This window comes from Anomalospiza imberbis, chromosome 1, assembly GCF_031753505.1.
Source record: "Anomalospiza imberbis isolate Cuckoo-Finch-1a 21T00152 chromosome 1, ASM3175350v1, whole genome shotgun sequence".
Taxonomy (NCBI): domain Eukaryota; kingdom Metazoa; phylum Chordata; class Aves; order Passeriformes; family Viduidae; genus Anomalospiza; species Anomalospiza imberbis.
The window spans coordinates 123,659,093-123,673,712 of record NC_089681.1 but is presented as its reverse complement, the minus strand read 5'-3'; positions in this window follow the sequence as shown (position 1 = coordinate 123,673,712).

Here is a 14,620-nt window from a genome sequence, read left to right as displayed (position 1 = left end):
AGATCATCTAGCCCAACATACTGCTGAAAGTGGATTGCTAAAGCTATGATAGGTTACTGAAGGCTGTGTCCAGTGGGATTTTGGCTATCTCTGAAAATGGAGATTCCCCAAACTCCCTAGTCAAGCCTTTCTGCTATTTCAGTTGTCTCCTTTGCACCTTGACATAGGAGGGTTATATTGTTAAGCATTTCAAGTCATAAAAGTGCCTTTTTTGAGCTCTTTATCTCCACTGGAATCAGCCTAAAGCTGTTTAGTATCTAAACACTATGCAGCTAAGCCCCTTAGAGATGTACCCATCATGGCCTGGCCTTGGTGAAGTTACTTTACAACATTCAGCTTAAAAATATAAAAGGAGGGCTAACTTCAATATTTCACAGAAGCTTAGCATTAAGAGAACTAACTTTCCTAAGAGAAAACTCTAAAAACCACCTAGGCTCAAGGCAGTCTTCCCACAACATCACCCTATTCTGTGCAGAAGTCCACTTTTTCCTTGCTTGGAACTGGATCGCAGTGCCACCGAAAGTAAGTATTTTCAATTCCTTTGCAACCGTTAGATGTACTGAGGTTCATCACATATATTCACATTTATCCTTGCTTAAAACTTATGGGGGGGTTGTGTGTTTCTTTTTTAACACTTTGTACTGCTGGACACTTACCATTATATCCAGGCTGCATATTGGCTAAGCTTCTAGCTATCAGGCCTAGAGCCTCAGCAAGGTTTACAAACTGAACACAGTGCAAATTCAAGGCTGTTGACATCAATCCACATATTTTGTCATAATAAAATTAATACCCATGCAAAACATATGAGGGAAAACAACTGACTGGATCTGACAACAGTGCCTATGGTAAACACTGTTTTCTCAAGTTCACTCAAGTTTTGCTTACTTTAATTTTTCTGTGCTTTATGGTTTAAGCTGTCAAGATGTTAACTATTCATGTTGGCAGACAGCAACACCTGAAGATATTCCAAAACCAACTGTGAAGGAGGATGTTGTGTGTTTTTCTTTCTCTGTGAATTGAATGGGTTTTTTTAGGTTTATTTTTGCAACTATTTTTCATCTCAATGGCTATTTTATCAATATAAACTCCTAAATCAAAATAAAATAAAGCAAACATGCTGTTCCTTTTATAAATTTTATGAACCGAAGAACACTCTAAACTTTAGGCACTGTTAAAATATAATCTAATGAATATCAATCAGATTTATTTTACTTTTCTTTGTAGATGGCTGACATTTTGACAATGTTGTGGCTTTATCACGGTCTTTAAGATCCTATGTTTATTTAAGAGCTCATATATTATGTCAAGATATTGTAATTTTGTGCATATGTTTTACAATCAGAATTCATCAAAAGCTCTGTGCATTCCACAAATTTTATAGTCTCTATTTAAATTATATGCTTCTAATTACTTAAATTTCAAAGATTCTTCTAACATTCCTTCATCACCATCACTTCTGTAGAAAAATAAAGATTTCCCTAAGTATAATAAAACCACAATATTTTTTTTTTATATGAGGGTCAATGCAATCTCATCCTTCTCAAATATTAGTGTACTTTTGAGTGATATTTTTACCTCCTTTTATCATCTTCCACCTGATACTACTTTTACCCTTTTATTTTTCTCTTACCAATACATTTTGTAGCTTATCAATTTCTTGTGAGCAAGAAATTGCCAAAAGAAATAGCACAACTAAAAATTCTATACAATTGTCTCAATTTTCTTTAGCCTTCATTTCTGAGCCATCAAACAGAACTGCCATGAAGTGCTTGCATCTCAGAACATCAGGCAAGCCTTAGGTCTTACTTTGATGAAGAAAAAATGAAAGTGACACCAAAGTGCTCATGTGTGCATATCTTCTTCTGTACCTTATCTTTGTGGGTTCTTACAATCTGCAATGACAAAGTTGGTTCCTTTCTGTGTGAGTTCTGGTTCAAATCTTCCACTTGTATTCCACTTGTATTTTCACTTTGCTGCCGGGACTTTTGTCTAATATTGCAGAACTCTCATAACAATTTTAGAGAAGATACATTGACCATGTCATGGTAGTGCCAACCTTTATGAGATTCAGTTTTCCATTTTCTAACTGAAAGGTCATGCATATAGAAGAATAATTTCTACTTTAAAACCCCTATCAAGATTTTATTGACTACATCTTGGTTTTGAGATATTTTAAAGCCTTTCAATTTGAAGTCAAGATTATTTATCTGGTACTTTTGCAGTGTATTTTTCTTTTTCAAGGTTGAAAACTACTTTATTTACTGACTAGAGGTTTTTTTCTAATTAGTTTACTTAATCCAGCTGCATCCCTTCACCCAAATACTAGTATATTTTTTAATATCTACAAAATTTACAATATCTACAATATCCACAATATTTACATGTGGCATGTAATATATTCTTCTGTTACAAAGAATGTATTACATGCCACATTAATACACCTTCAACCCTCTATTATTCTCTCTGCATTTGTAGTAGAAGAGGGAAGCTCAGAACCCTCTGAAAGACACCTGTCAATTCAGATAAGTCATACTCCAATTAAAACTCCCATATCAAAACAGCTTTTTCCTACAAATTTATTTCTGGATTTCACTGAAATTTCATGAAATAATGTTGTCAAAAGACAGGAAAATAGAGAGATCACTGTATCCCATAGTCATGTAACTTCCAAGATTCTTACAAAGGTCTGCTTGGAAGAAGCTCTGTGTACCCGTTAAGTGCCACAAAGCCAACTCCAATGCAGCACACACTGGAGCTACACTGCCCTTTCTTCAGCCAGGCAGCAGATGAGGGCAACACAGCTAACATTTGCAAGGACTGGATGCTTCCTTTACAAAGTACAGTTTTCCAAGGAGATTACTCTGTGTGATACCAGCTCAAAGGATCGGGAAACCTTCCAGCAGTAATCCCCATGGGAAGCAGGAGGGATGCAGAAGCAGATCAGAAATTACCACTATTTAACTGTTTCACAGAGACTCTAACGTGCTTCACTACATTTTATAACTTATTTGCCCACAGATTATATTCAGGATAAAATTACAGCATTCTGTCATAGGAGTTGCTGCGATGAATGACTTTGTTACAATGAACAGAGACTGGTCCATGACATAATGGAAGTCCTAGGGGAAAATGGCAAAGCTTAACTCTTCTCAGTAATTTCATTCACCAGCTGTAACTAAACACAGGAAAAATTGGAGACATTGAGCATGTAATTCCTAGACACCTGCATTAAGAATTAAGGTATGACACTTAAGATATACTAACATTAAATTAATGTACTTAAATATGTAAGATAACTGAGTGTATTGTAACATTGTTTTCACATGTATTTGTAAGCATAAGTTACAAAAAATATGTGTACAGTTAAATAGTTAAGGGACTTAGAACAGATCCCACCATGGAGCTGTGGTATGGGTGGGAAAGATGCAGTAATGTTCTCCTGTGAGAGGGAAAGGATGGAGCACAGGCAGGGCATGTTGCAACCTGATGGATCACAAACTGGGGCATCCATCGTTCACTACAGTTTGGACACCAATAGTTCCTGATATAGTTTTTTCAATACAGAAAGGAAAGAAAATGTGTTTACAATGAGTCTGCTGTTAGCAATAACGTAATTTAATAATTTACTTGTACACTGTTCAGTAATTTCCAGATTCTTGGTTTTAGACAACCAAGCTGAAATATAGTGCAGTATAAATGTATTCTAAGTGGTAAAATTTTAGAGAACAAACAAACAAACAACCCAAATGAAAAAAAAAAAAAAAAAAAGAAAAGAAAATTCAAAGAGGCTTTCCTTTGGAAAAAAAAAAAAGGCTTATTTCTGCAACAACTCTGGGAATATATTTTCACAGATGAAAAAATTGCATGTACCTAAAGTTATAAAAAAGCCTCCTTAACAATTCGCAGGAATTGATAAAGCTTACTGAACATGGAAAAAGATCTAGCAGCCTACCTGGCTAGCAAGCTCACATTTAAACAGAAATCCCTACATGTTTATTCATTAAATCAATTAGAAATTTATCTCCCATTTACAGCAATTAGACCATCCAAAAGCCTTTGTATCTACTTGAAAAGAAATCCTGAAAGATAGTACACCAAACACAGTCATTCTTATCATGTATTTATTATCAAATGATGTCATTGATTAAACTGATAAAATGACACTATTTCGATAATCAGAAAAAAATACTCAAAAAGCCCAAACCACGCAAATAAACAACCCACCTAGTTCTCAACACAGAATACATTGTAAGTCTAACACTTTCTAGTAGGAATGCTAAATATTTTATACAATTTCTGCTTTAGTTCCTTTATAACAGGACTACAGTCAAAATTGTAATCTTAGAATCAATGCATCCTTTATGGCTGGTGTTAGCTTTGGGAACACATTTCCTAAAATCTTATCTGGAATATTTACTACATTGGCAATTTTTGCTCTCCTACTTTTCCATATCATAAAATTGGTGTATTGTTTAGCTACAACCTAGAAGTAAAAAACAAATTAGTACTTACACAGTGCTTTAAACATATAAGGCACCATATAAATTTTAAGTTATCAGAGCTTTTCAAAACACAATATACATCAAAATACATTTTTCATTTATTTAAAATTAATATTAATCTCAACATCTTAAAAGTGTGATATATACTCAATTTAAGTAATGTTAATAAGTATGTCTCTCAAAAGGCAATAATATCAAGAAGCCAGTGTTGGCAGGACTGAGTTATGGGAAGGCTCTTTATGACCTCTGTCATGAGTGAGTACATATGGCAGATTTTGCACTGATTCATCAGTAGCAATATGGTTTACATCCATCATTAGTTTTCAGATTTGGAGGAGACATAAATATTTGGGAAAAACTGCTGCTTTGAGACAAGAGGAATCAGGAAATTATTCAAAAAGTAAAAGGACTTTTTTATTTCCTTGTTTTATTTATGTATGCCTTTATATCTACTCTCAGTTTTACTGATGTTACCTGGATATTTTCTGTGGGAAAAGGGAGAGTGTGTGATGTGATTTATACCGCAAAATAACTGTGCTGCAGAAATAATTATTCAAATCTGACCGAGAAACCTTTTCACACTCTTCACAAGTAGTCTGGCAAGACAAAACATCAAGGGACCCATATTCTGGATGAGGGCTTTATAAAGGCACATGCTACCACACCAAAGGGCTGAGGAACAGATGCACAGTGAAAGTGTTCAACGTTATCTCAAACCTCAACTACTCCTTGCAATGACATTTCAAGACAAGACAAGCTTCACAGGCTTTGAGACAGAAGCAGTAAAAGAAGGGACTGTACAAAACAGAGTAGTGGTTCACCAATATAGCTATGGCCCATTTGCTCTGACTTTCCCAAAATTATTAACCCATCAATACCTAGAAAAATTGTTCTTCCCTTCTAGGGAAAAATTGCCTAACAATACTACATATGCACATTCTGATTAAGTGCAAAGTCCTCTGGGATCTTTCATCTGATCTCATCTGTGTGTGCTTCCCAGCATGCAGCAACAGTCTCAGTATTCCTGCAGCACACAAAGCATACGACATTTGTGTCACAAAGGCCCTTGTTGGTAACCAGAACAACAGATAATTTATCCCTTATTTCTGACTTTTCAGATTTTCCATTACTCATTGCACATGTTTTATAAAAGCTCAGTTTTGCTTGCCTCTATCTCATCATGGAGGAGATGTCAAATAAAAAAAGAATATACTAACACAAGAAAAAATACTTTCTCTTTAAGCCACTCAGTTATTTCAGAAGAACACTAGAAGCAAATGTGCCATCTGTAAAAGAAATGTAGAGACATGCCTTTCTCAACTACTTCTCTGAAAAAGTGCAGATTTGTGTGAAGTATCCACCATGTTAAAAGAATCTACTCCAGGGCTGAGTGGGAAATTGAAATAGAGGATCATCTTCCTATTTGTTTTTGAAGAGGCAATCATGGAAGAATATTGAAAGGAATCTGAAAGGAAACTTGCAATTTCCCCTTTGTGGATGATTGTTATGTGAGGATTGATCTGAGCTAATGCCAAGATGCGATTAATTTAAAATTGAAGTTGTTACTGTAAAAAAATTAAATTGAAAATAAAACTGTTATTCTAAAAAACCTCTCAGCAGCAAAAAGTATAAAAATAACAAAATACATAAATACATAATTCATAATCAGCAAGACACATAACACGAAAGTTTAAATCTTCTAAATTCCTTGACAAAAAACAACAAAAAAGAAACAAAAACTACCAGCATCTAAAAAGAAAAAAAAAAAAAACCACCAAAAAAGCACAATGCAAAAAACCCCACCTCTTTTTAACTATTCATAGAAAAAGAAGGCTCACAGAATAAGTTCCCATTCATGTAAATAAAATGGCTGGTTGTATAGAAGCCCAATTCTAAATGCAGAAAAATTTCTGTTCTTATTCCATATTTATCAAACCAAGGTTTTTATTTTTGTAATTCATGCATTTTGTTTCCTCCTCTTTGATTGGTATTTTTATTTGCTTGCTTGTTTTTTGTTTGGGGTATTTTTAATTTTCTTATTATTATGCACAATGTTTACCTATTGGTAACTAAGGCTCAGACTGATTTCTTCATAAAGTGTGTATCACAGCTTGCAGCAGTATCTACAGAATCTGTATGATGCCCTTGCTTAAAACTTTGCTATTTAGTGGTTTTGCATATATTTAGGGATTCACTAATTCCCCTGAAGAGTTAAAGAAATAATAGAATAAGCTTAATTCCCTCATGTGTATTAACTTACATGATTAAAAGCAGTAAATCATCTTTTCTGAGAGGAACACAAACTACCATTTAGAGTATACTGAGCAGGTGAAAATGTTTGCTAAAAAGGCACCAGTCTTACAGTGGTGCTGTTCAGAATTATGCTCTTTTAAAGATTTATACCTCTTAATACGATCTTGAAAATATGTAATTGAGGAAATGGTGTATAACTTTATTCAAAACAATGCAAAATCAGCTTATTTTAAAACACTAATGAAGGCATTAGCTTCCATTTTTGTTATATTCTAAAAGCTCAGTTAATATTAATTAATCTGAATATTAATCCTTTCTGCATTTTTTACAGAATAATTTTCATTAACAGAATATACAATATAACCATAAAATCATAAAATACATCAGTGTCAGTGCTGACTACAACTTGTTCTTTATATTTTCCTAAACAGTTTACTGCTTACACTACTATAAATTGATAGGTGTAGTTACTTAAATCTGTGTCTGAAAATGCAAGGGTTTTCTATATTTTTTTGTAAATATTTACCCTTTTCTAAAGTATTGAAGGTTCCAATATCAAATTAATGGAAATATTATAAGCTCGAACAGAGCTCAAATAATGAAGAGTCTCTGAGATTGCACAGTTGTATAATGTAACTAATGCATTGTATAATGCACAGTTGTATAATTCCACTAATGCAAATATTTTTCAAAAATCAAAATTTATACTTGCACATGAAATACATTATTTTCTCTTTTATACTGATCATGACAAAGCTAATAAATTATCTTTTTAGTGGTCAGAAACAAGCAAGTTTTAAAAAGTATTTAAATTTTAATAAGGCCTCAATGCCACTGCCTGTCCGTAGCAACCAGATATGATTTGTCAAACTTTATATCACAAAATATCATCAGAGTTAAACTAACCTCTCTCAGAAGTAAAATCGTGGAGTGACACAACCAGTGCTGGGTTTTTCAACAACATGGTCAAAACAGAATTTTCTTTTCCACAGGGTACAAGGCTTGAACACAGGTGAAATGGAACATGCTTCACCAAGGATGGAGCCCAAGGAAATTGGACTTGTAAACTTCTGAAACCAACAATAGAAGATGGCAACTTGTCCTATCAGAGGGAACAGTCTCTCTGCTCTTCCCAATGTACCCCCAGCCTCTGCTGGCTGCAGAAGAGTTTTGTACAGAAACATAGAATCATTTATGTTGGAAAAGACCTTTAAGATCATTGAGTCCAACCTGTGACCGATCGCCATCTTGTCAGCTAGGCCGTGGCACAGTGCCACATCCAGCTGTTTCTTAAACACTTCCAGAGACGGTGACTCCCCCACCTCCCTGGGAAGCCCATTCCAATGTTTAACAATCCTTGGCACAATGAAATTCTTCCTGATATTCAACCTGAACCTCTTCTTTGCAGCTTGAGGCTGTGTCCTCATATCCTGTCCATGGTTTCCAGGGAGAAGAAAGCAACCCCCACCTTGCTACAGCTTCCTTTCAGGCAGTTGTAGAGAGTGATTTGGTCTCCCCTGAGCCTCCTTTTCTCCAGGCTAAACACCCACAGCTCCCTCAGCTGTTCCTCACAGGCTTTGTGCTCCAGACCCTTCACCAGCTCCACTGCCCTTCTCTGGACATGCTCCAGCACCTCAATATTTTTCATGAAGGGCCCAGAAGTGGATACAGGATTTGCAGTGTGGCATCACCAATGCCCATTACAATATGTCCTGGTCCTGCTGGCCACACTATTTTTGATATGAGCCAGGCTGCCATTGGCCTTCTTGGCCATCTGGGAACAGGGAGAGCTCATGTTCAGCTGGCTGTCCACCAGTAACCCCATGTCACTTTCTACTAGTGTCTGAAAAGCTTTCCAGAAACTCTTCTCTGAGCCTGCAGGACTGCCTGGGGTTCTTGTGACCCAGTTGCAGGACCTGGCACTTGGCCTTCTTGAACCTCATACAATCAGCCTCAGCCCATATATCCAGCCTGTCCAGACCCCTCTGCAGAGCCTTCCTGCCCTCCAGCAGATCAACACTCTAGCCAACACAGTGTCATTCACAATCTTACTGAGGGTGCACTCAATCCCCTCATCCAGATCATCAGTAAAGATATTAAACAGGACTGGGCCCAATACTGAGCCCTAGGGAAGTCCACTAGAGACCATCTGCTGGCTGGATGTGGCACCATTCACCACCACACTGTGGGCCCAGCCATCCAGCCTGCTTTTAACTCAGGTTCTTAATGGGAAAAGCCAGCTCCTGCAGTCTAATGCCCTGGTGCCTTCCTACCTCACTTGTGCCTAGAATCCATCCACAGAGCAATTACCCATTTTCTGCTCTTATGGTACTGGGATAAGATCTTTCAGCTAAAGCTGAGCCTTAAATACATTTAGGAAGAGGAGAAGTTTTCTTATAACTCACTTCTAGATAGACACAAGGCATTTGAGAGTGATCTGACATGGTACAGAGTGAAAGAGACCACACCATCTCCCTTGCTGTTCGCTACTTGATCCCTTTATGCAAAGGGTGTATGTTCATATGACTTAATTGCACTGCACAGTTAAATTAAATTATGGTGTGAAAATTTGCAGCTCTTCAACATGCATTTTTCAAGAGAAGTTTCACCCAATCTTAAAATGCTTTTAAGGTAAGTAATCTAATACATTGCAATCGAGAAAACTTAAATGAACTTAATTGACTTGAAAGAGAGCAGCTAACTTGCTCAAGACCTCAGGACGAGTATTTTAAAAGCAGATGACCTATTCCTTTTTTTGATGGATGTAGAGGAGGGAAGATTTTGGTTGGTTGGTTGGTTTTGTTTGTATTTTTCAGAAGATAATGTGCATTGGGCTCCACAGCATTACAGAAACTTCAAGCCTGTATTTAGAGGAGATAGAACTCTGATTTTTTGATCTCAGCATAATAAGTGCTGAGGGTGTAATGACTACTTCTGTTAGCCTAATAGCTTTTCGCCTCATATGGGATTGCTTTTTAACTCCTGAATTCATATGCCTATCCTCAAACTTCATATACAAAATCTTCTCTCAACATGGTATTTTTTAGTTATGTCCCAGCAATATATATTAGTGAAATTATTACTTTTTGCTTTACCCAGTTTTCCAATTAAATTAGTCTCACATGGTGAACAGTTGAAGAACAGAATAGTTATTAATGGAAAAAGGAAACTTATAAAGTCATCATTGTTCTTATTAATGAAGGTTGTATTTGATAAATGACTAAAATTTTATTTTGAAGTAATAACTATTTTAAGATAAGTATGTTAATCTTAAATGGTACCTTATCAATGTTGCTTAGAAATCAACAACAGCTAATAGTTTAAACTGAAATCAAGATCAAGAGAGCCAGACATTAATAAATCTTCTCACTTAGGCTTGCATAGTTAAATGATAGCAAAGCAAACATGAGAACTTCCAATACATGTTTATGATCTGCTTAGGAATTACTAGGAATTCAAATACCTCTGGGAAAAATTTATCTAGGTGTTTTTCCATGTAGATATCATGTTGGTAATCTCTGTTTTAAAACAGCCAATATAAAATAAATATATAAAAAAGCACTATAGTTGATGAACATATTTGCAAAAAAAGTAACACGTAGATTAACACAGGAAATATTGGTAAAATTGTAGTATTTCCAGAGAGTGCAATTTTCTCAAGCTGTTATGCTGACACCAAGTAGTACCTCTGATGTGGGAAAACACAAACATTCAAATCAATGAGAAAGTAGATATCACACAGATACACAATGAGAAAATAAACTGTGAGAGATAAAATATATATCTGTGAGAGATAAAATAGTTTAAAAAAAGCAAAGAAAAAGCAGAGTATATCACAGGTCCTGTGGTTATATTAAAATATCACAGAACTGGAATTACATATAGATGGAGAGATTGTTTTAAATTAAAAGAGGCGAAAGAATCACATACAGGAAAAGAAAACCATCCACTTTATAAGTTACATTACACACACACACTACTTCCAAATGTTTCTTACATCCTTGGATATAAAATTATGCCATACTTTTGAGAAATACATCAAAACAGCAGATTTCTGCATACAAGTGTTTCTATTTCAGAGAAATTTTTTTTCTTCTTTTTACTAGTTGAAAAGTAAAAGTCTATTATATTTGAATATGTTGTTCTTACCTGTAATGAAAAGCTAGCTCATCACTTGTTCAGGAATACCTTGATCCGATGCTTGTAAAAATTCATCTAACCTTAAATGAAACCCTGTTCTGGGGGAGAGGTTCTCATTTCTATTACTTTTTATACAAAAAAAAATATATGGATGACAGATCCTTTTTACAAGGTAGCCTGGAGTGTGTAGTCCTTGTCACAATGTTGTCATAGTGACAGTGACATCAATATACTTCATGACAATCAGTACAGCAATTTTTCTGGAGACAACATCAGTGTTGATTCCTGAGTGTATTTTGTATTGACTTCCCTTTCAAGTCTCATCAGATAATATTTTTTGCACTATTCTTTAATTCAAATGCGACTGCACTAATTATTTTGGTTGTAAGCAGCCTGGTTTAAAACAAACAAACAAACAAAAAATACTGAAAATAAAATATGATGAAACTGAAAAAATACAAAACAAAGAAGTTTGACCAAAAAAATTCTTTCTACAAATTAAAGTCTCTGTTATTTGTTAGTATAACAAAGAGACCTCCTAGATCTAATTCTGTGACTCTGCACTTTATTTTTTTCAAATAAGGGTTATTTACAGTACAAAGTACGATACATACAGCAAAAGCAGAAGAAAATGGTCACCTAGAAAAAGGTGATATATTAGTCAGATTATATATTAGATTATATAAGTCTCAAGTATATTTTTCTGGGAAAATACTGTATGTCCACTAAAAACCTGATGTTTCATGCTCATTCTTCACATCCTTATAGCATCCATTTTCCACCTACAACTTGTCATCTTCCTGAAACTTTTCACATTTTCTGTCAGTAATTGCTACATGACATACAATCATATAAGTTCCCAAGACATGAAATGTATATACCACTTTTTTTTTTCCACTAAAACTAAGAAAAAGCTGCAGTTCACCTCTTACCAATCTAATCTGCCAAGGCAACAAATTAGTGCTAATTGTTGTGTTCTCTGTTGATAATATAAATATTTTTCAGACAACAAATGATAAACTTTTCTGTTAATTTCAAATTCTTCCTTTAAGTGGCATGACTGTAAAAAAAAAAAGTTTTCTGATGTTAACACTCACAAATAGCTTGAATCCTGAACCACACCACCTGTTTTTTCCTTTTTATTCAACACATTAAGTGGGAATTAATCCAATGCATCTCTCCAGTTCCTAAACAAAAAGGAAATAACATTCTACTTCTAAATAAATCCATTATGTTCCATTATCTTGAACATTTGATGTATTTGTAATTGTAATAAAAACCACATTTGAAACCATTTGAAATAAAAACCACAATCCAAAAAAAAGAGAAATACAGAAAACTGGGACAGTAGAATTTTAGATTAGGATTTTAGAAACAAGCTACATTTTCTACCACTTAATATTAGCCACACTAGGTCTGTAGTTCAGATTAGGCAACTGTACTTCACACAGCCTGAAAAGACATTTCACTCTGCCATATGAACATCTTTGTTAACTGGGATCACTCATCCTCTAAAGGTGCCTCTCTCTATGAACTTTGGTTATTTCTACCATAGCCTATAGTTATCTCAAACAGACAAATTATTTAGCCTTTAAAAGCTCATCCTGTCATAAATAAATATGGATTCATATATACTACACCCAGTCAAACATTCAGGTAGTAGATTTAGATGAGAAAAGTTACTACTATGCATGATTAGCCAAATACCTATAATCAAAGACTTCATAAGCAATAAATGCTTTTAAAACTCAGACTATATGTGTTCACAAAGGAACAGTAGCTACTCTAAATACTTTCTTCAATAGCTACTCTCAAATGGTCAAACCACAACCTTTTTCTCAGGATGTTCTTAAATAAAGACAGGTAGAACTATTCAAGTTTCAGTGCTTACGTTGCCACATTTAGTTTTAAGGGTATACTCAGCAGAAAGGCTACCTTTTATTCTGAAATGCAATTACTGCACTACCTGATAAACAAGACTTAGGCTCCTTGCTATCAGCAGCAGTTAATGGGAGGCCTGACTGCCTCAGGCATTTTATGACTATCCCAAAATGATTATATTATAGGCTTTGAAAAATTTGACCAGAACTGTATTATAAAGGATGAGTAATAGACTAGAGTCTTGTCCTGTGAGTTGGTACTTGGCACAAAGTCAGGTGTATTTATATCATAGAGCTCATATATTTAAGCAGAAAACCAGCTGCACTGATTTAACCATGCAAATTGTGAATAAGTAGTCTAAGTAGTGCATTAAGGATTCAAAACAAAAATAAATGTTTTATTTCCTTATAAAGTAAACTTACAGAAGGAAAAAAATGTTTTGAATTACTAAATTGCAAGATATTGATAGCATTATAAATATTGGAATACTTTAGTAGTTATTTTTAAAGCTGTTCTTCAAAGCTGATACCTACCTTTGTCAATTACTCATCCAGAAGGCCAACAGAGAGACAACACCTACCAGCTGCTCCTCTTAATCATCTGACACTGAGTTCTTTATTGTTACTATTATATAACATGCCATTCCTTTATAGAACAATACAAGACAGAGGCTCAGTACTGACCTGAAATTATTCTCTAATTGACTGCTTTAAAAGTCAAATGGTCTCATTTAAACACCATGGTGATATTACAAACAATTTTTCATCAAAGTAATAAGAACAACTCTGAAAATAATAGGAAACCTAAATATACAGGACAACTGAAGCCGTAGGTTCCCTAAGTCTTCACTGATATTTTAATACTTAAATCTTTAGCATGTCTTCCTTGCTGAAACAACTTACTTACTTTCTATGTAACAAGCACATCTAAATGGACTTGTTCAGAATAAATCACATTAGTTAAAACGCAAGCCAATTTTATTTCAAAAGTACACAGAAGTATTAGACAGCAAGCCCCCTAGCTGACCAATGTAGGAAAAAAACCCCAAAAGTTTAAAAATAATTGTTACAACTTTGCCTAGCATTCAGGTTAGTTAAGCAAGGCACTAAAGCAACAAAATCAACAGCTCAGAAATAGTTATGGCATCTTTTGTTATAAAATAAACTGGAAGTGCCTAAGTTTTCTTTCATCTCTTTCTGTCCATATGGTTAGTTTGGGTATCACTACTGTAAATGAAGATCATTATCAAGTTTTAATACAAAACTAAGTGTGATGGAACAGACGTTCTGTTCTCAGTTGAATCATAGCACAGTCCTTTTACCAGTCCTGTTTTGGGATACTCTTAATTATCTTTTGGGAAAGAGAAAATATATTTATCACACATTCAAGAGCTTCAATTATAAACCATTAGCAATATCTGAAAAAAAACCAAAAAAACATAGCAAAACCCTTGAGGATAATTAATGTACTGCAATTTTGCAAGAAACAAATGTGGGATGATCATATACATCTTTTTATAACGCAAAAGAAACTTGAATACACTTTTTAATGTGAAGATCTATTTTCTTTTTCCTTTTTTAACTCAAGAAAGCTTTATATCCACAGTTTTGCAAGTAGAAGTTTGTGAATGGGTATATATTTTTGTTATACAAAAAGTGTCAATTTTCAAATAATGAAGTTAGAATATTTCTTAAGCAACATAAGAACTTTTAAAAAGAGCTTAATAAGAAAATAAGAACTTAAGTAATAGATTTTGTAATATGGAATAATGAATCAGAGCAGAGAAGGTACCTGCTCTCCTAGATATTCATAATTTCTATATTAAGAACTGACAGAGAACA